General features: G+C 45.7%; 1 protein-coding gene and 1 long non-coding RNA gene across 3 annotated transcripts in view; one reads left to right on the top strand and one right to left on the bottom strand.

The window, feature by feature from the left end:
• Nucleotides 1-8,265: 8,265 nt before the first annotated feature.
• LOC128328320 (uncharacterized) lies at nt 8,266-9,681 on the bottom strand. The gene is made up of 3 exons (XR_008309140.1): nt 9,443-9,681; nt 8,711-8,944; nt 8,266-8,359 (listed from the first exon to the last, which is right to left on the bottom strand). It is a non-coding gene; the product is annotated as an uncharacterized LOC128328320 (long non-coding RNA).
• The window catches only part of NPY1R (neuropeptide Y receptor Y1), a 30,769-nt gene continuing 18,772 nt past the window's right edge, over nt 8,830-20,826 (top strand). Inside the window, exon 1 of one of the 2 annotated variants that reach the window (XM_053258185.1) lies at nt 8,830-8,966. The gene's annotated coding sequence lies outside the window, so the exon portion shown is untranslated. Of the gene's footprint in view, nt 8,967-15,246; nt 15,323-20,826 lie in introns of those variants that run through there. The other variant, XM_053258187.1, reaches the window with a different exon arrangement.

The following is a 20,826-nucleotide window of genomic DNA, read 5'->3' as shown; positions in this document are numbered from 1 at the left end:
GTGTGTGTGACCTTTGGGAATTATGTTTTAATGGCATGATTTGTTCTAAAATATTTATTTACTCTATTTTTTATTTGCCCCATCAGAAGAATTTGGGGAAAGGGACAATGGCTAATAAAACAACCCCTAATAAAACCAATAAAATACAAATATATATGAAAATGTAGAGCACCCTATATTCTAAAAACTAAACTAGTTAGTCCCCTGCTAACTGAGCAAAAAGGCATCTTTTTGAAGTGGTGATTTTCTTTATTTGGCAGGGAGAGAGCAACTGGCCTTATCCAGCCCCAGCACAGCATCCCTCCAGTGGCTGTTGCTCGGGTCAGCCTTATGTTTCTTTTTAGATTTTGAGCCCTTTGCAGACAGCGGACCATCTTATTTATGTATTATTTATTTTTCTATTGAAACTGCTTTGAGGACTTGGGTTGAAGAGCGGTATATAAATAATAGTAGTACTACTAGAAGTAAAATAAGCATTTAAATAATAATAAGCATTTAAATACAAGTCTCACTCAGGGCTGGATAAAGGTTTTGGGGGGGCCTGTGGTACTTCAGACGGGAGGCCCTTGTCCACATGACCAGCACATCATGGGTTGATTACAAAAACCACATTGATTGAAGTGTGTTTCAGGCATCCTCCTGGCCCTACTTGGAGATGTCAGGGATTGAACCGGGAACCTTATGTGCACAAAGCAGATGCTTTTCCACTGAGCTACAGCCCCACCCAGAGTTACTTCTCTAAGGCTGCCCAGTATGTTAGCCAAGATATATAAATCCAGGTAGGGCTCCCAGGTGAGTGCTGAAGCATTCCCACCTGTATGCTACAGAATACCATTGCTAAGGAACTAATGAGGTTGGGGGTGCCCATAGCTGGTTTCATTTTCAAGTTCTTCTCTCTCATTCCATTCTTCACTTCTTTCAACTGTACCTCATTTCCCTTCAAGTCTCTTCTAAAGCTGTTGTAGAAGGGCTTGTGGGAGGGATGTGGGGAAGGTGGGTTAAACCTACCTTTCCCACAGACAATCGTTCTCCCTTGAGCGGATCACCTGCCCAGACAACCAGTGGCTCTCCCACCAGCTCCAAGGCTCAGGGTGCCAGGACGCGCTCTGATAATGCACCGCGTGAGTGTGCGGGGCATTATGGGAATAGCCCTCCCTGAGTGTGACAGCCGTGGCTGCAAGCCGCCTCAGCTGACACTCGAGCAAATATATGAGGTAAGGGAATACTTGCTCCCTTAACCTCATTTTAAAGGGTGGCTAAATAGGCAGGTTTGCTGCCATGTAGCCACCGGGATCGGCCAGATCCTGGTGGTTCACATGTGCGTGAAAAACTGGGCTGGGCTCCCTTAGCCCGGTTTTGCACATCCTTGTGAATAACCTCAATATGTCGTACGCGTTGAAGTGTCTGTGTGCATGCACATGTTTTTGTGTGAACATTCATTCATTTTAAAAGTGAACCTGAGTACAAGCTCCCCTCAAATGCAGGATACAGCTACCAAGTCTACTGCTATTACATGTGTTGAACATAATGCGTGAATAATTGTATATGTGTACAGATCTGTGCATGTGTACTCTTTGCAGAAACTGCACATGCGTTGAACATAATATATTGATTGGGCTAAGTTCTCCACTTTTTACAAAACAACTATTTTAAAAAACTGAACAAGAGTAGGTATAAACAACAGCAATACACATTAAACTTCAAATAAATATTTCACAATTTAAGACTGGTCTTCAAAACAAAATCTAGCATTCCACAGGTTTGTTAGAGAAATCAAGATGCAAGGTGTTCAAAAAAAATTTCATTCTGCCTTCCTGATGTTCCTCAGTACACCATATGCCATTATAATTATACTGGCTTCATCCCATAGACGTTCAGACTCTTTGGGGGGAAAGTTAACTTCATATATAGAGATGCGGCTTCCTGACAAAGTAGCTCTTGCCCTAAAGCTATCAACCAGGAACTCGTGAGACACAAACAACTTTTAATAACCACTGAAAATAAATGTGCCTCCTGTCTCATTGCTGTTCTTAAGCAACACTGAATTAATTCAGCAACATTCTTCAGGTGTCAAAATTGATATAAGACTAGCACCACATGTGGGAAACCATGGGTTAAAATAAAGGGTTCTTTATTGCAAATTACTGGATGTGGTTGGTTCTTTTCCTGCATGGCAGGCCTGGGAATGTGTGGATAAAAGGTTTAATAAAGTTTTAGAAACCACAATGGGTAAGATTTTCGTGTCCTGCACAAGTTTATCTACTTTCCTCTATTCCACATCCTTTATTCCCATCAGCCACTTAAATCTGATTTCTAACCCTTTTGTTCTTTCCACTCACCTTCCTGCTTGCCCTTATTTAAAAATTGGGGGAAACCCTGGGATTTCAGGAAAACAAAGCATACAAATTCAGTGCATGCTTGCATTTTTATTAAATTAACATTATTCTGGATGCAGCATCTGAGATGTGTGTGTGAGAGAGAGAGAGATAGCTACCACAGATCCACACATGGGCTCAAAAAAAGTAGAGACAAAATGTTCTGTTCACATGGAGGTATAAAATGGCCTCTGTGTAGCAGTTGGCCAACATCCAAAATGTAATGGGCAGGATCAAAGGGGCAAATATTCAAATTAAGGGAGAAGAGGTAGGGTGCTGCTTCATGAACTCCACAAGCCCCATATTATAATTCACCCAACGCCACCATATCATGCTCCTTATAACCTACCAAACACTATAGCTAAAGGAGCTAGAACAAATGGCAAAGTGAGTGAGCCTCCCTGCACTGCCTCCTGTAATTTGATCACCGGCACCGGTGCTTTTTATCCACCCCAAAGCGACTAACACAGTTCCAGCACATTCCACAAAATCATGTAACTTTTGTGTCCATAACCAATAGCTCGATCCTATCTGGAAAGCATCACTCCCCCTAGTGACAGGGATGTGCATGGAACCAGGAGGGGGCGGTTCAATGGCAGGGGGGTGCTGCTTTAAGCGCAGGGGAAGGAGCACATACCCCTCCTGCTCCCCCACTTCTGCTCTCCCCCCCCACCAGTGCTCCTTTTCCCCAAAGTTAATCGGGGCACCAGCATACCTCCCTGCCGCCTTGTTGCCCCGTTGCCTGGATAGAACCGGAAGTATCTGACACGCCTGAGTGTGCTGGAACAGGCATGCACGCCGGCATACACATACACATGCACCCACTGTGCATGCTCCACTGCATCAGATACTTCCAATTGTATCTGGTCAATGGGGAAAACGGGGCAGCAGGGAAGTTTGTTGCCACCCCAATTAACTTTGGAAAAAAGGAGTGCCACCAGGGGAAGAGCTGAGGGAGGGGGTAAATGCACACTCTCCTGCTCTTAAAGCAGCACCCCCTGCCATAGAACCAGCGGAACCACCCACATTTTGAACGGGTTCGGAGGCCCCTCCGAACCGGTTCCGTGCACATCCCTACCTTGTGATTATGCCTGCAAGCATCCTCCACTCTCCCTCATACATGGGGCATCAAAACATAAATGACTGAGATTTGTGTTAAATACAAAAACTCCTTCATTAAGTTTTGAGCTGTTTTATTTTTAGAACACATACTTTAGGAACACAGGAAGCTGCCATATACTGAGTCAGACCATTGGTCTATCTAACTCAGTATTGACTTCACAGACCGGTAGCAGCTTCTCTGAGGTTACAGGCAGGAATCTCTCACAGCTTTATCTTGGAGAAGCCAGGGAGGGAACTTGAAACCTTCTGTTCTTTCCAGAGCAGCTCTTTCCCAAGGAGTTTCAGATAAATTGAGAATAAGATAGATATTGTGCTTGCTCAATAAAGTTTCAAACTATATTGTATAGCTGAAGAGGACAAATTGATACGCAAGGTCCTGTTTGAGGAAGGCTGGAAGCTATAGAAATGCATTGTATTCAGCTAAGGGATTTTTTATGCTTCAAAGGCCATAATGCAAAGGCTAACTCAACGTTCCCTAATGCCAAGGGAGGAGCAATATATTCTTGATTCATTTGCTCTTCCTAATTATCTGTTGCCCAATACTTATTTTATTACTTTCCTGGCAATCTGCAGCAGCAGTTTCAAACCCCACTTTAATTAAGGCTGCAAACTTAGTTATGCTTACTTTCAAGTAATCCCCACTGAAGTCATTGAGGCTTACTTGGGAGTACACAGACAGCATTAAGCAACACAACTCCCATTTGGTGCAATAAGCACATGAAAAAAAAAGAATCAGGTCCCATCACAGAGTAACATTTTAAAATGAATCTAGGGTCTCTAATTTGCCCATAGCTGCAAACACTGGCGAACAATGATAACACCCTATGATATCAATATGGCAATCAGGTTACCTGGGTTAGTTATTCAAAATATGTATCTGAAGTCTAGTTGCACAAGTCTAAACAGATCTTGCCGGTCAGCTCACTTCCAGGGTAGCACAGAAAGCACCCCTCTATAGGATTTGGAATTGCAAGGCTGTGGGATCATACTTAGCCTCCATTTTCACCTTAACTTTTCACCTTGCTCAGGGTTGGCAAAGATTCACAGCTGGTCGCTTGCATGAGCAAGAGCTGGGCAGAGTGCCTGAAGGTCAAATTCGCAATCTGACTGAAACTGCATGACCCTGCCTCTTTCTCCTACAGAGAAAATTAACCTATTTTGCTCCTCACCGTTTTACTCCCTTCTTTGCCTCAGGCACTTTTAAAAGGCAAACCTTTAGCCAGGCTCTGGTTTAAAACCTTAGCCAAACTTATTGCAACTAAGACTTCCATTCAGAATACTAGCTAAAATTTATTGCATTTGCCTAACCAGCTCTTTTTGTCTTCTGTACCCCCCATTTTCTCCTGAATAAAGCCTTTAAACTGTACTTCTGCCTCCTCCTCTTCTTTTCCAGGACACCAAAACTTGCTTAAATAGATACTGGAACTGAACTGCTTCCCAAGCCAAGCTAATTTCCCCAATTCAAGCCAAAAGCATAGTAGAGGTGTCCAGCCGGCATCTCGGGGCAGTTCTAGCAACACAGGACAACCAGATGCAAAGGAGGGTGCGGCTCGTGTACCTTCAAGAGTGGTGTGAAAGAATTTTGGAAGGTGCTGTTTGTCCTGCAGGGAAGAGAAAAGATGCACCTGCTGAAACACGGCCACCTGTCGGCTGTGCTAAAACAATCTCCACTTTCCACTGACTTCTGTGTTATACTGCAATCAATTTGACATGTTGTTCCGTTTAGTTCAGTTATCAGTGTTCAGTTATTGTTTAATCAATATTCTTCTCCACAGGCACTGAAGGATCCACAAGTTTAATAACTATAGATTGGAGTGACAATTATTCACAGCAATCATCTGACAATTTAATATGACAACCTGGTCCTTAGCCCAAGCCCACCACAACAGCTATATAACAAGGTGCTTAAAAAAAGAAGACTGCTTTTCTCCACTGAATCCAGTGGGTCAACATTTAGACAAGTCACCTACAATATCCCCAACTAAATCAGGAGACAAACGTCCAAATAAAGAATAATAATATCTATTTACCTTAGCCTGAAGTGGCAGAAGATCCAATGACTAACCCATTTTGCTTTCAGAGTTGTTGTCAGGCCAGGAGGTGCTTCACACGAGCAGTCTTGGACTCTAACCATCTTGGAGTCGGTTGAGGTGGCAGGGATTGGGGGCATCCTGGCCCCTGGAAGTACCAGAATGCCCTGCACAAGTGTGTGGGACATTCAGGGGAGCCCCCCTGCCATTGGGAGGCTTGTTGTATCCTCTCCACTGGTGGTTTACTTGTGAGTCGTGCACAGAGGTGTATCTAGGGAAAATAGTGCCTAGGGCAAGCACTGAAATTGCGCCCCCTGTCCAAACATCTGACACCCATCTGATTCTCTGTATATAGTGACAAACTGAATATGTGTACAGTGACTTATATTATATATATATATTTTAAAAAATTAAAATTAAAATTTTTTATTATTTTTTTAATTAATTTTTTAAAAAATACCTGTAGCCCCTTTGGGGGGCTTCCTAAAGGCTGTGGGGGGGGGGTGTCTGCAAAGGTTTCCCCTCCCCTCTCTGGCCTCTAGTGCCTCACAGGGACCATTTCAGCATGTGCGGTGGCCATTTTTTTTTAAAAAAATTTTTTAATGGCCACTGAAAACAAAATGGCAACTGCGCATGCTCAAATGGCCTCTGCGAGGCCTGGCATGGCCTAGGGCCTCACAGAGGCCATTTGAGCATGCACAGTGGCCATTTTGTTTTCAGCAGCCATTTAAATTTTTTTTGAATTTTAGAAAAATGGCACCCCCCCTCAAGTGGCACCTGGGGCACGTGCCCTGCCTGCCCTACCCCTAGGTCGTGCAGCATGGAGCCACAGCACAGAAACACACGACCAGGAAAATTGGGTTAGTGGAACACACAATCCGCTGAGATTTTATGGTGTCAAAAGAGCACCACAATTATTTTTGCCATACTGTGTGCAGAGGTTGTCTTACCCCTGGACTTGGGGGCCAAAGTCCAGGGCCTCCACACTCCCTGAAGGCCCCCAAATCCTCTTTAGTCTGTCCTGGGAGTTGTTGTTTGTGCCCTCAAGAACCTACGTGTTAAAAAAATGATGCTTAACTTGCAGGGGGGTGGGGGGAGGGGATTCCAAAGGCCTTTAGGTCCAGGCTTCAAAATTACCTAGGTGCACCTCTGACTGTCTGCGACCAGCCACCAGACTAAGCCTGTTTCTTACAATACAGTTAAGTCAGGAGACTAAGGCCTGCACTAAGAGGTATTCATTTAACAGTGAGGAGAACTATTGTTAGGTCATTCCGAATCCTATGCAAAACATTCAGATGACAATGAAGGACTCCAGTCCTTAGTATACAGATTCTGGAGCTCAACCACAGGGTTTATTAAGCCCTCACAAAGCCACCTTCACCTGCCTTGACAGTTTTAAACTTCCAGAAGTAAAGGTGCCTAGGAGGAACAGGATTTCCTGTCAAAAACCAAGTCAGTGGGCAGCTTTTTAACAGCAGGAGACCAGACCTTGACATCCAGTTGAGGTTCATTATCAAGTCAGCTGAATACTATGGGTTGAGCAGGCAGTAACTGAGCTCAAATCCAAACAGGCTGTCTGTGGTGAGGGTGAGGAGTAGATATAGGGAGGGGCTGGAAATCTGATGAGGAGGAAACAGGTCGGACAGGAGCTGAGGCATAACTCTGTCTAAGATCACAGCAAAATGGACAGAATGTTCGGGACTCAGATCTAACATGACCTGAAGAAGTTAAATAAGGCACTCCTGATTGATTTTAGGACTTGGAAGCCAATCAGGGCCTGGAATGGTTAGCAAAATAAGGAAAGGTGGGTCGAATTCAGCAGTTGCTAGTACTAGAAAGTTGCTAGGTCTTTGAGATGGACTAACTCAGTGACCTGTGAGTCTTGCCTCGTGGTGGGCTCTCTTTACATAAGAGCCTTGATGCTGGTCCCATAGGACCCTGAACGTAACACTTTCATCTTTTGCAGCAGCTAAATTATTCCTTCAGGTGGTATCATTAATTGATCATTGGTATCATTAACTGATAATGGCCAACGCTACAATCAGGACTATACAAAGTAGCAAAAGGCTGCTACCAATATAATGAATCATCTACAGATGGAAAAGACAATTTAATGTAGGGGTTATAGGGGATTAATTAAAACTTTAAGTAAAGACCTACTCGTTTGTGTTTTAGAGAGGACAGAGCACACAACTTATATTATCTTACCACAATTATATAAAGTAGGTCAGGATTGGGACCAAACTGGCTGTGATAGTGGCAAACTCGTGTGCACATTTGGATCCACTACTGAATCTCTAATGAATGGGGTGGGGTGGGCAGATGAAGATCTAAGCACAGCATGGTTGGGGAAGGGGCAAAATGCCCCCCGTCTGTACTGTTCTTCCAAGTGGCTTATTAGACTTGTCTCTCTCCCCCGCCCCCTCCCCGTGGCCGTTCTAAGGCTTGAAATAACCCCCTCGGAGAGAAAAGGCGTTTTAAAATTCAGTTGCAGAGGAAAAGGAAAAACAAAGGGAAAGCACAGATAACCTCCCTACTGAGTTTTAAGTCCCCTCCCCCACCGCGCTTAGGGAATCAGCAACCCAGGAACTGGGTTCTGCTGTTCTGACATCTGGTTGAGGGAAATGTATTATCTTCACATTAAAGATGGGAGGGGATGAAGCGGGCGGGCGGTTTGCTTAAGGCCGCCGACTGTGTTCGTGTCAAAGGCGAGTTCAAACCAGGACCATATATGCAAATAACTTTGCATTTTTTTTAATTTGCATTTTTTTAATTGCCTGAGAGTTTAACGTTTATTTGAAATGCATGGGTTTCTGCCTCGGTTGAATTCTCCTTAAAAAAAAAAACAACAAAAAAGCATTTGAAAGAAGATCAGAACACCAGCCTACATAACCATCCATCGCTTCCAGTCGTAACTGATATTCGCAGCCTCACATCGCCACTCCGGCTAATTATCGCTTTACATAACCACATGAAAACCAGAATGGTACAGTAGTGACGAGCTTCGGCCACAAGGTGGCAGTGATTCGTAAATCTCTGGTGCCGCCAAAGATCCAGATTGCAAAAGCAGATTGCAAACTGTCTCCCACTCCAGAGAGCTTCTTTTCCGCGCATCCCTCCCCCCCCTGCTTCTGCAGTTTCAATACTTAATTACATTTCTTTTAGAATTACCAGGCAACCAACCTCCAGATGTGTAGTTTAAAGGTGATGCGCTGGGATCTACATGTGCCGCACCACACATCATGTGATGCTGGGATAAGGTGGAGTTCAGCTTTAAGGGGGACGCCTTCTGCTCACTTCACCAATCTTCAGGATCCGGGGTGGGCAAATGCCAACGGATCTGTCCTCTTTTGCCTTGCCGCTTCCCGGCAGCAGTCCGCCCTCCAGCTTCAACAGCCCCGTTGATGCTCGCAAGAACTGGAGGAAAGAGAGAAGCCAGGTGAGAGAATATTTTACGGCTCCTTTCTCGGTGTTTGTCCTGTGTGTTTTGCAAAGACATCTGCACGTTTAGCACATGGACAGCGCGGCTGTGCTTGACAGAATGCCAGCAAAGTGCGTGTGGCGCCCGAATCTGACACGTGTCCACCCGGGCTTCTTGGTCCGGGGGTGATAAGATGCCCGGAGAGTTTCCTAGCGGATGTTAGCCACAGCAACTGCCGCTGCACTTTAACACCTCTGAACACTTCGCAAGCAAGCAAACTTCTGAACAGCTCCTGGGTGGCATAGAGAGGTGAGGAGAGAGAGCTGTCAGGCTCATCCAGAGGCAAAAGAGTGCTGCTCTCTGGGTCCTGTTACTTTCTCATCCCCAGTACTCCTGGAAACCCGGTTATCTAGGCTGCGCGAGGGATTGCCCCCACAGGCTATCGCGAAGGAGGACAGTGGGTACGATCCGCTGGACAGGCGCGCCTTCTCTACCTTCCGAGCCGCCCGGCGCGACGATCTCTTGTCAATTTCCCGGCTTCGGCTGCTTCTCCCACCTTGAAGGAATGCAGCCATATAAAAGAAGCTGGTAAACAAGGAGAAAGGGGAAAGAGATCGCCACGCCAGCCCGTAGCACATTTCCTTTCGATGCGCTCCGCCGACGGGGCAGGAAGGAAGGAGCTGGGATCTTTAGGGTTAGGTTAACCACTGGTGCCTTCGCCTATTTCCCAAAGCAGCTTATAAGGCCTGATGAGGTTTTGGACGCTTTCCCCTCTTCCTTTATTTACTAGCAAGTAACAGAAGGGGCAATAACCCGTCCCCTCCCATTGTACCTTGATCCTCAGGAACCACCGTCGACAGACATTTGGCTGCGAGGATCAGTCAAAGGTTAATATTTAGAGTAGAGCAAACAATTGACAGTGTGTACACTAAAAATGATTGCTCGCATTTCTGTTCCGCCCTTCCTCCACGGCGCTCAAGGCGGTGTACAAAGGCTACCCGCTTTAATCTTCGCAATAGTCACAACATCCTCAGGTTGGGTGGCTCATCGAGTGACTGGCCCGTGATCATCCCAGGACCTTCGTGACTGAGGGTGGATTTGAGGGAGTCTATTCACCACTACCACCACCCAGGCTCTCCAATATATATGGAATGTGGAAAGGGAAAGGAAATGCCTGGTCCCTCAGAAATACAGATCCTGGAAGAGTGGAAGGTGGTGCTGTTGGTGCCACCTTAGACTCAGGCTTAACCAGAAGGAATTTAACATAATTGGAAGAGAGTCTGGAAGAGATGGGGTGATGGCAACTGTGACCCACAAAACCACTTAAGGGTGGTACTCTGCTTTAAGGAGGTTTATTTCCAACCCTGTATTTTCCCTTGATTGTGTGTCTACCAAATTTCAAATTTTTGTTCGTGACCCCTCTTGGCTCAGGGGACCCTATTATTCTTTTTGTGTGTATACACTGCTTTGAGACCCTTAAAAAAACAAAAACAAATGGACAAGCGGTGTATAAATATTCTTTGTAATAGAAGTACATTTGGATGCTACTTTCCCCCCAAAGGTGTCAGAGCAGCCTTGCCGCTAACTTGCCCAAGGAGAGGATCCCTTGAATGCCTCTGAGCATGAGTGCTCAGCATGCTTCTTGGCAGCTGTAACTACCCAGATTTACCACCGCTCTGACCACTGAACTGTATTGTCTCGTCAGCCCGGTTCAGTCGCATCTTTCATTCAAAGGGCTGACTCCCAGGGATGTGTACATCGGATTGTGGCCTCCCACACATGTCTGTGAAAGTAGTTCTGCTGCCATATCCTGTCTGCCATAAACATCGCAGCCAATACTAATATATCTTAATTTAATTTAATTTAGTCGCACACCACAGCCTGATTTTCCTGGTTTCTGTGGAATCTCCTTCTGTGTGCTTATTATGCTTAGTCTCAGCCGACACTTGCTGGGAAGTAAATCTCACTGGCTAGCTTCCATAGAGGTTACTCCTGAGTAAATGACAACCTTACACACACACACACGCGCACCCTGGCAAGTAGTTTGGTTTAACTGGATGGTCAGATCAGACTATGAGTCATGCAGACTCTTGACTTACAACTCCCCGCTTCTCTGCACTTTTAATGCATTTAGGACTCTCTTGCGTTCAGTTGGAAAGAGGCACTCCGTGTTGGCAGTGATTGCCAAGATTCCCTTGCAGAAATAATTGGTGATGCCTGCTCCACTCGATTTCCCCTGTGAGTGTGCAGTGGCTAGCCTGAGCGGCTACATACAACCTTTTGCTCAGGGCGATGATCTGTTTGAGAAACTTTGCCTGATGGAAAGAGGGCAGCATCTGAGCTCTCCCAATCAAAATAGTAGGCAGTATCCGGACTAAGTCAGTCATGACGACAATGACCGATATTTATATACCGCTTTACAACAAAAGTTCCCGAAATGGTTTGTACTGACATATAAATAATAAAAAAATGGCTCCCTGTCCTCAAAGGACTTGCAACTTAAAAAAGAAACATTAGAAAGACACCAACAACAGCTATTGGAGGGATGCTTTGCTGGGGATGGATAGAGCCAGTTGCTTTCCCCCTGCTAACTAAAGAGAATATTTAAGAAGGTGCCTCTTTGCTCAGTTAGTAGGGAACTAACTAACATATGCATCTTAGCACCAAGACACTATCTGAGTTCAGTCCCTCCTTGCTTTTAAATTTTGGAAGGCCAGATTATTTATTCCCCATGACAGAAAATAAAGATTTAATGAACAGTTGATAGCCTTTAGGAATTAAAATGTGTAAACAATACCTCAGACAAAATAAAGTGATCATAACATATATATTTAAGAAACAGCATTATGCAGAATAATGAATGAGCAGTGAACATTAGTTTAGGCATGCCTCTTGGGAGAAATGACTAATTTTTGTTGTTGTTTAAATGCAAGACAAAAACCCAGCGTGTTTTAATATGTACAGTACAAAGAGATTTATATATAAATATGGAAGATTTGCATGATTTATAGAAACAACACCACTCATTGGCAAAAATGGAAATTAAATTTGCACTAACAAAAACGTGTTTGTGTGTTTCATTTGTAAAAAAAAGCCCTGCAATATGGCCTGTAGGGGTGTGCACAAAACCAGATTGCCCAGTTTGGTTAGAGTCCAAACCATACTTGAACTGAACCGTGCATGTTCGGTTTTGGCATCTCAAACAACCCCCCCCCCTCCAGCTCGGCTCAAATTCAAGCTGGTTTGTGGGTTCTAGAGTTAAAGAATTTTTAACCCTCGTCATGGCCACAGCGAGGTCTCTGGTGGTTACCCTTGGCTGGCCTCTCTCCAGTCGCCCCTGGGCAGTTTTGGCCCATATTCGGGCTCTTCCAGCCCTTGCTGAGGTGGCAGTGGCCATTTTGGAGATGTCCACACATGTGCCCTGGCCATTTTAATAGCCACTACCACCTCAGCATGGACTGGAATGGCTAAAAAATGGGCCAAAATGGCCTGGGAGTGACCGGGGCAAGGCCGGTGGGGGGAGGGGAGACTGCCAGATAACCCCCCCATGGCCACAGCAGCACCCCTTGGAGGCAGTGAGTGTTATTTTTTTTAAAGTGTAAACTCTAGAAATCCCAAACTGGTCCCCAGCCGTCCCGGGGTGTATGTGTTTTGGCTCGACTTCAAGCTGGACCAGTTCAATGTAGGTCAAGGTCAAGTGAGTGCCCATTCCTAGTGGCCTGATTAGTACCAATAAATAACATCTCAGATGCTGGCATCATTAACTGAATGGTGCAACACTGCAAAACATTGTTATGTTGGAGTTCTAGCAGAGGTGCACCTAGGAAATTTTGGAGTGTGGACCTAAAGGCCTTTGGAGGCCCCCCCTCCCCTGCAGATTAAGCATCATCATGCTTGGCCGGGTGACCACATCACCTGGGACAGACTAAAGAGGATTCGTGGGTCTCCAGGAACTGTGGAGGCTCAGGAAGTCCAGGGGTAAGAGCACCTCTGAGTTCTAGATGGCTACATGAGAGCCAATCAGAGTTTATGTTCACCGCATGAACAGCATTTGACAAGATGGAAATGTCGCAGAAACAGAAATCTGTCCCTTTTCTTACACTCTATGGCCTTATTCACAGAATTGTTTGAATCTAGGTTTAATGTAGTTTACCAACATTAACATGATTGTGTGCACCCACACCAATGTGGTTTATGGCCTAAGATGGCTCTGAGATTCCTGCCTTAGAATAGGGTTATGCTAATCACACTAATGTCGGTAAAGTGTGCTGTCAAGTCTCCTGGCTCCCACAGAGCCCTGTGGTTTTCTTTGGTAGAATACAGGAAGGGTCTACCTACCATTGCCTCCTCCCTAACCCACCTTAAACGTAGATTTGAACAATTGTGCAAACCAGGCCTAACTCTGTCATATCCAATATGCTGTAAGGGTACATGTAAGGGGATGAGGTGTGTTGGTGGGGGAGAGAATGTAGTCACAATCAGAATATGACTACAAACAAGCAATATGCTACCCCACTCCTAAACGTTTTGTACATGTGAACATTAGAAGTACAGAGTCTACATGCACCCCCTTTTTCAGGGTTTCCCTATCAACAGAGAGAAGGACTGACACAATTCCAGCCGTCTGGCAGAATGAGTCATTGCATCAGTGGAAGACAAACAAGAAACAAGTTTTCAGTGGGAGGCTTGTTTGCCATCTAGAATATGATGGAGGGCAGATTTTGAATAGGAAAATGTTGGGGTTGTAGTTTATGCCTATATGTAGAGAAGGGTTAAATAAATAAAAGAATGTGTGTGTGAAAAAAAGCTTAGCTACCAATATCAGATACTAGTTCTCCCTTCAAGGACAAGTTTGGCAAGGTGCCCTTTAAAGTCCACCCACTTAAGTAAAGCTTGTACATTTTATTTTTGAAAAACAGTCCTCCACACATATAAGCTCAATCTTGTTCCTAGACAGTAAAATGACAAAGCTTAAGAGATTTTATGTACGTCTTTAGCATAGGCGTAACAATAGGGGGGGCAGGGGGGGCACGTGCCCCGGGCGCCACCCTGGATGATCACGTGGGGGGCGCCAAAGTGCCCCCGCGCCGTTCCCCTGGCTTTCCTTAAAAAAAAAAAAAAAAAAGCGTCCGCGCCAGTTTTTTTTTTTTAAAGCATCGGCGTGGCGGCGCCCCCCCTCCCCCGGTCCCGGAGCCGCCCCCCCACTGCTCGGCTCTGGCACGCCGCCCGCGGGCGCCAAATCAACTAAAGTCTTCGTCACTCACAGACCAAAGTCTTTGTTTCTTGACTGACTGAGTCGTGTCACTGTCTCAAAAATTAATCCGCGGGCCGCCTGGCCGCTGCACTCCTCCCAGTCCCCGCCCCGCACAGTCGCGCATGCATGCTGGTGTCCGTGTCCGACTCCTCCTCCCAGCTCGCCGTGTGCTGCACATGCATCGGCGTCTGCGAAGAGGCAGGGAGTCGGACCTGCTGCTGCTGCCCAAGGCAAGAAGAAGCAGAAGGGGAAGGGGGATTCATTCACCTTTGGCTGGCTGGCGGCACAAGAGACAAGACAGAGAGCAAAACTTAGCGCAAGGAGGGATAAGGTGTGTTTTTTTGTGATTTTTGTGACTTGGTCGGTCCGGGCGCCGGCGGGGCGGGGGGTGGCCTTTACTTAACTTTAGCAGTTAGTAACTGCCCCGTGCCTCCGAGGAGCATGTGCAGAGCACGCATAGCGTGGGCGGGGCGTCTGCAGACTGCAAGCAGCAACCGAGAGGGCAAGGGGATTCATTCACCTTTGGCCAACTGGCGGCACAAGACAGAGAGCAAAACTTAGCGCACAGGAGGGGAGGGACAAGGTGTGTTTTTCTGTGATTTTTTTGACTTGGTCGGGCGCCGGCGGGGGCGGGCTTACTTAAATTAACTTTAGCAACCGCCCCGTGCCTCTGAGGAGCATGTGCAGAGCGCGCATAGCGTGGGGGGGCGTCTGTGCAAGCAGCAACCGAGAGAGGGCAGGTCGGGGCCCTCCTCGCCCGCCCGCAGCCCAGCCGAGTGGGGCCCGACTCAAGTCCGACCTAGCGGGCCGCTGGAGGAGTGCTTGCTTGCTGCTCAGCCCAGCACGGAGCAGGCCCGGCAGCAGCCACGCCCATGGAGGTCCCACCACCGATCTGGCTGCTGCTGCGACGGCCAGCCGGCTGCCGCGCAGCAGCCAGCGCAGCTGCTCTGGGCGCTGCGCTCCTCTTCTCCGCAGCAGGAGTCCGCCCGGCATCCAGAAGCGGCTGGATAGGCGAGAAAGTGTCTGTTGAGCAACAAGTGGGCGGTGTCTGAGCGGGCTTGCAGTTGACCCTCAGACCTTCATCTGGCAGCCGCACACCATCCTCCGGATGGTTTCTTGGGTAAGGAGCCAAACGCGGCGCTGAGCGCTGCGGGGAGAGCAAGGAGGGCTGGCTGGCTGGTGAGGGCAAGCTCGGGAAGAAGGAGGGGGATGGCGGGGTGTGGGGAGAAACTTCCTCGCCAAGCCAGTCTGCTCTGCACGCCGCTCCGAATCCTGTTGCGTTCTTCTTGAAATGCCCGCTAGGCTGGCAGGAAGTGGCATCCCAGAGCAACTCGGCTGGGTTCTGGGCAGGCAGAGCCGCTGTCTAAGGGAGGAATGTACGTGTGTGCAAGAAAGAGATCATGGAGAAAAAGATTAGCCATGCCCCGCATTCGCGTGCGGGGGCTTCTTCCTTCAAGCGGAGTGGGGAGTTCGGTCACCCCCCGCAAGAGTGCCACACCAACACCGCCTCCCCCAAAGTAACCTCTAAGATGGGGGTGAGGCGGCAGTGCCTCCTCATGGAACCCCTGGCTCGGGTTGCTTCTGCCTTCTCCATTTCCTGCCTCAGTGCCGCTGTCTGTCTCTGCATGGCAAGCCGTTGCCGCGAAGGTGCAGTGTTTATAAACTAGTGTGTGTTTTGGACTGACTAGGGAGAAATGGAGGGGAGGAAAGAAGCCAGGAGGCAGCATTGCAAAATGGTATGATGAGCCACTTCCCCCGCCCCCCATCACTGAGATCTCGCAGGATAGGTGTGTTTATTTAAGATTGGGGAAAAACGTGTTTTCCCTTTCTAGGTTGGGGTCTCTCCTCCTTCTCCTCTCCGAAACCACTGACAGTTGAGAAGTGGGGCGGGCGGGGGGAGAGCAGAAATGGTCATACCGGTTCTTTCTCACCTTTAAACCTGATACTATTATTATTTTTATTTAAACAAAACATGCAGCAGCAGAGTTGCACAGAAGAGGCATGATTAACTGCAAAACTGGGAGAGTAGGAAGAAGAAAATTACAAAAGTGATTCTGCATTATTTGCAGTTTCCTAGCCCCACCCTTTTAATTTAATTTTTCAATTCTTCACTATTCTTTTCTGCTGGTTTGTGAGAAAGATCCAGCAAGAAGGGGAATGGAGAATAGAGAGAAAGGTTGAAGATGCATACATGTTCTTCCCCCATCTGCACTCCCGTCTGTCTTCAATTTAAACATTTCCCCACCTACCCCACTTTATTGTTTTTTTAAATATAAGAGCATGCATGTGTGATGGAGGAAGAAGTGGAGTTAATAGGATCAGGCAGCAAGAGGGAGGGTTCCTTTCATGTATTTTCCTTTGGAATGGCTGTAGTGGGGGGAGGTCATTTACCTTGTGACACTTTTGCCATGACTGCCTGTGTGTGTCTACCATATGTAAGAAGGTCATGGGGATTAAGAGAGCAAGCAGCAAACACAGAGCCAGAGAGAGATTTGTCTTCTGTGGGAGTCACAGGGAGAGGGAAGGAGGAGGACACTGTGATGTGGAACTGATCATGGGGGTGAGATTCTCCTGTCCCAAACCGATTAGGTGCACAAGAGGGCTAGGGAAGATTCTACTGGGAGAGATGAAATTTTGAGAGTAAAACATGTTTGGCTAGTGGATTGCCGCCCATTAACAACCCTTAAAATTAACCCACAAGAGTTTTCCTCTTATGCAGGGGAGTTACATATTTCACAAGTACAACCAACATGCTGCCACCCATTTTGTCAGCTGGAATGCCTAGCTGCCTGGTAGCATATGACTCTGGGAATAGTGTTGCAGGAGGGGAATGAGTCTTGCAAATGTTAGCACTGCCTTGAGAAAACAGAAGATGAGATTGATGTAGCTGGTTAGTGTCTCTCTCTGGACTTATTTCACAGTACAGTACATGACTGTCTTTACCAGGGGGCAGAAGACACTGTAGTAATAATCTCCTTGCTCACATCTGTCACTACCATTCATTATGAAGTGGTGGAAGAACCCTTTGTTGCATGAATAATTGGACTCTAAATTAAACCTAAGTGCAATGTAAGATGTATCATCATTCATTGCATCATAATTCTGACGTTTGAGATACAAGGCAACTTCACAGGGTTGTTGTGAGGAAAAACCTAAGTGTAATGTGGGATGTATCATCAGATGTCTGTTGGGGGGGTGCGGGGGGGCGCCATTTCAGTGCTTGCCCCGGGCGCCGTTTTCCCTAGTTACGCCTCTGGTCTTTAGCCTCCCTTCTTCATAGGGAAATACATCGAAACTAAAGATGGTGTGGAAAAGGGAGATATAGAAATTGTGCATTGATTTTTTGCTTCAGTCCTGTCTTTGCTAGCAGAAATATTTTACAGTAATCTGAGCACAACCCACTTCTATCATAGCAACTAGAGTCTCAGGTAGGTCCGCAATGAGATCAAACCCCAGAGCAATTACATAAGGATTAAATAATTGTTTTGCATTTTAGTTCATTTGAACGCTGAGTCAATTCAGTAGTCCATATGACAAGTAAACTAGAGCTTATACATGCATTAATTCTAAGGCACATGAATAGCATCTTTTTGAATTATTTGGCTGACAGGAAAAATGCCCTGTTATGTCTGGCTTTCACCTAACCACACCTGGGAAAAAATGTTTTGATGGCCATATAATTAGTATGGAGATTAGGCTGGAGATTTTTTTACTCAGATACTTGGGAATATGTGATGAAAGGCCAGCAGTACGAAATGTTGTCATTTAAGTCTAATTTTTATTAGAAGCCAGAGTCAAGCAGATAAATCATATGACAAAGCCCCAGTGGCTGACCAACAGACTAAGCTACTCAATAGTACTACAGTACTCTGAAGTTATTCTAAATTTTAATAGCACTTTTTAATAGCACTTCCAGTAATATAATAGCACTTCCAGTAATAATAGCACTTTTAATAGCACTTCCAGTAATATAGGACTTCCAGTAATTTAGCCAGTGAAGTTAATGCGACTTAAGTTAGTCATGACTACATTCTCATTGATCTCTGTGGTGCTTAGTCATGATTGGATGCTACCTAATAAATAACAATAATGATAACAATAAATTAATAATAAATATAATAGACTTGCAGTGCAGCCAGCTCAGAAGTAAGCTGTAACAAAGGAAGTATATTATTTGCTTTAGAAACCTCTCCCCGCCTTTTTAAAAAACATTATTCCTTTAAATGTGTTTAGGATTATAGTTGTGATGCCTGATACTATCCATGTTTACTAAGAAATCCCACATAATTCAGCAATTTCAGCATAAGTCTACAGTACCTGAGTGCAAGTGCGATTGAATAAAATAAACAGTACTTCAGAGTAAACACACACAAGATTGCACTGTAAGGCTTCAATCCTAAAAAAACGTTTTAAAGGGATTTAAATCTGCAGTCCTGTCACACTCACTTGGGAATAAATGATTAGATTCAGTGAGACTTACTTCTGAATATAGTTTGGGCTATAAGACCCCAGTGGTGTTTACTTCTGAGTAGGGCTATCTGTCTCATAATTAAGGAAATGGAGAGTCCTATGATCCTATGCATGTTTACTCAGAAGTTGGACCTGTTGGACCGCATTCGCCCATATGAGCCTGCCAGGGCCCTCCGCTCGTCATCTCAGGCCCTACTCATGGCCCCGTCACTAACAGAGATCCAATTGGCAGGGACTAGAGACAGGGCCTTTTTGGTTGTGGCCCCTCAGCTTTGGAATTCCCTCCCTGAAAAGCTTCGCCATGTTCCCTCCCTCAGTGTTTTTAAAAAACAACAAAAACACATCTTTTAAAAGAGGCTTTTTAATACTCTATCTTTGGTTCTATCTGGTAACTTCTTTCGTTTATAGTTTTTAATCATTCTTCGTTTTTAGTTCTAAGATTTAAATTTGGAATTTTAAAAGCTAATTTTGATTGTGGTTTTGGCTTGGATTTTTAACGTGTTTAATTTGGTTAATTTTATTAGTCTGATTTTATATTTAACTGTTTTATAAATGTTGTGAGCTGCCCCGAGCAGTAACGTGCTGGAGGGGCGGGATATACTGTACATATTTTAAATAAATAAATAAAATGAATAAGTTAGTTCTACTGGCTCCCATACTGTGCAGGGAACCACACTGATCCAAGAGAAAGGTGTGAGCATGCAGCTTGCGAGCCACACTTAATCTTTAGCCTGCCTGGGGCGCTTGCTACTCCTATTGGGAACAAGTTCACTGTATTCAACGTGGCTGACTCCCAAGTAAGTGAGTGTAGGATTGCAGCCTAAAACTGCATAGACTTGCTGCACACAAAATAAAAATGCTCTAAAGGAAACAGTATACTTTTGTTTTTAGAGGTTACACAGCAGAGGTCATTCTTGAAGGATGGTGTCTGAAATGAGACTTGCCATCTGCACTTTCAGCATTTACTTATTTTTTTTTAATTTAAATCTGCTAAGCACTTAATCAGAGGAAACTGGGCCACTGGGATGTTTTAAATGAATGATCTGAGAGTGCACTACTGGATCAGAGCACAGATCCATCTAGCCTAGCCAGGGTCGGACTTTGGTGTGGGCAAGCTAGGAGGTTGCCCAGGGCATCTACCAGAAGGGGAACATAGGAAGCTGCTTTATGCTGAGTCAGACCATTGGTCTATCTCATTCAGTATTGCCTACTCTGAGTGGCAGTGGCTTCTCTAGGGTTTCAGGTTGGAATCCTTCCCAGCCCTATCTGAAAATGCCAAGGAATGAATCTGGGACCTTCTGCATGCGTTTATTTTGGAGGTAGCTCTCAAATAAACATCACACTCTTCACATGCCTAGAAGATCTGTTCTAGTCATATGCTAAACCTTGGTATCAGAAACCAGTTCGATAGACTGGCTAAAACTATGTCCTGTGTTAAAAGTACTGGCTGATCAGATGAGGAAAATTACTCCAGGTAGTCCCATTGATTTTCCTCATCATGTCAGTCATTTTTATTAACAAACAACAACAAAACCCCAAAGTGGTGTGTGCTGTGACTCCTCACATCCAGTTCAAAACAGCACATGTTCTTCTATCAACACTGTTGCAGCTTCCATTGCCATCAGTTCCATGTTGTGACTGTGAGAAATGTCACCCAAACCTTAAGCCAAGATCTAGTTTGTCCCTGTTATGCAAATGTGTGTAGGACCACCTCAGTATTCGTGGCGGTTCCATTCTCTGCAATTACTGCAGAGAACGAAACCATGGATACTGAATCATTATGTCTCTGGGATTCCAGGGGTTAGGTTCTTGGAGGTCATAAAAAGGAGGAAAGAACAGTGAAAATGGCCCTAGAAATGTGGTGGGAAGTGGCCTGCCGTGTTCCATGGGTCCCCAGCAATCCAATAATACCTCCCAAGAGTCTCCATTCTGCCATTTTTGGTGGCAGGGGGTAGGAATCACAGTTTTAAACCAGGGCCTCACCCTGGTTTCTCAGGTGGAGGCTATGGGCAGGAGTGCTTTCTATCAGTTTCGGCTGATTTGACAGCTGTGCCCATTCCTTGAAGAGGATGGCCTCAAAACAGTGGTGCATCAGCTGGTAACCTCCAGGCTTGACTATTGCAATGTGCTCTACTTCGGGCTGCCTTTGTATGT

The sequence above is a fragment of the Hemicordylus capensis genome, chromosome 5 (genome assembly GCF_027244095.1).
Source record: "Hemicordylus capensis ecotype Gifberg chromosome 5, rHemCap1.1.pri, whole genome shotgun sequence".
NCBI lineage: Eukaryota > Metazoa > Chordata > Lepidosauria > Squamata > Cordylidae > Hemicordylus > Hemicordylus capensis.
Note: the sequence above shows the minus strand (reverse complement) of the source record. Positions and strands in the feature narration are given on the sequence as shown.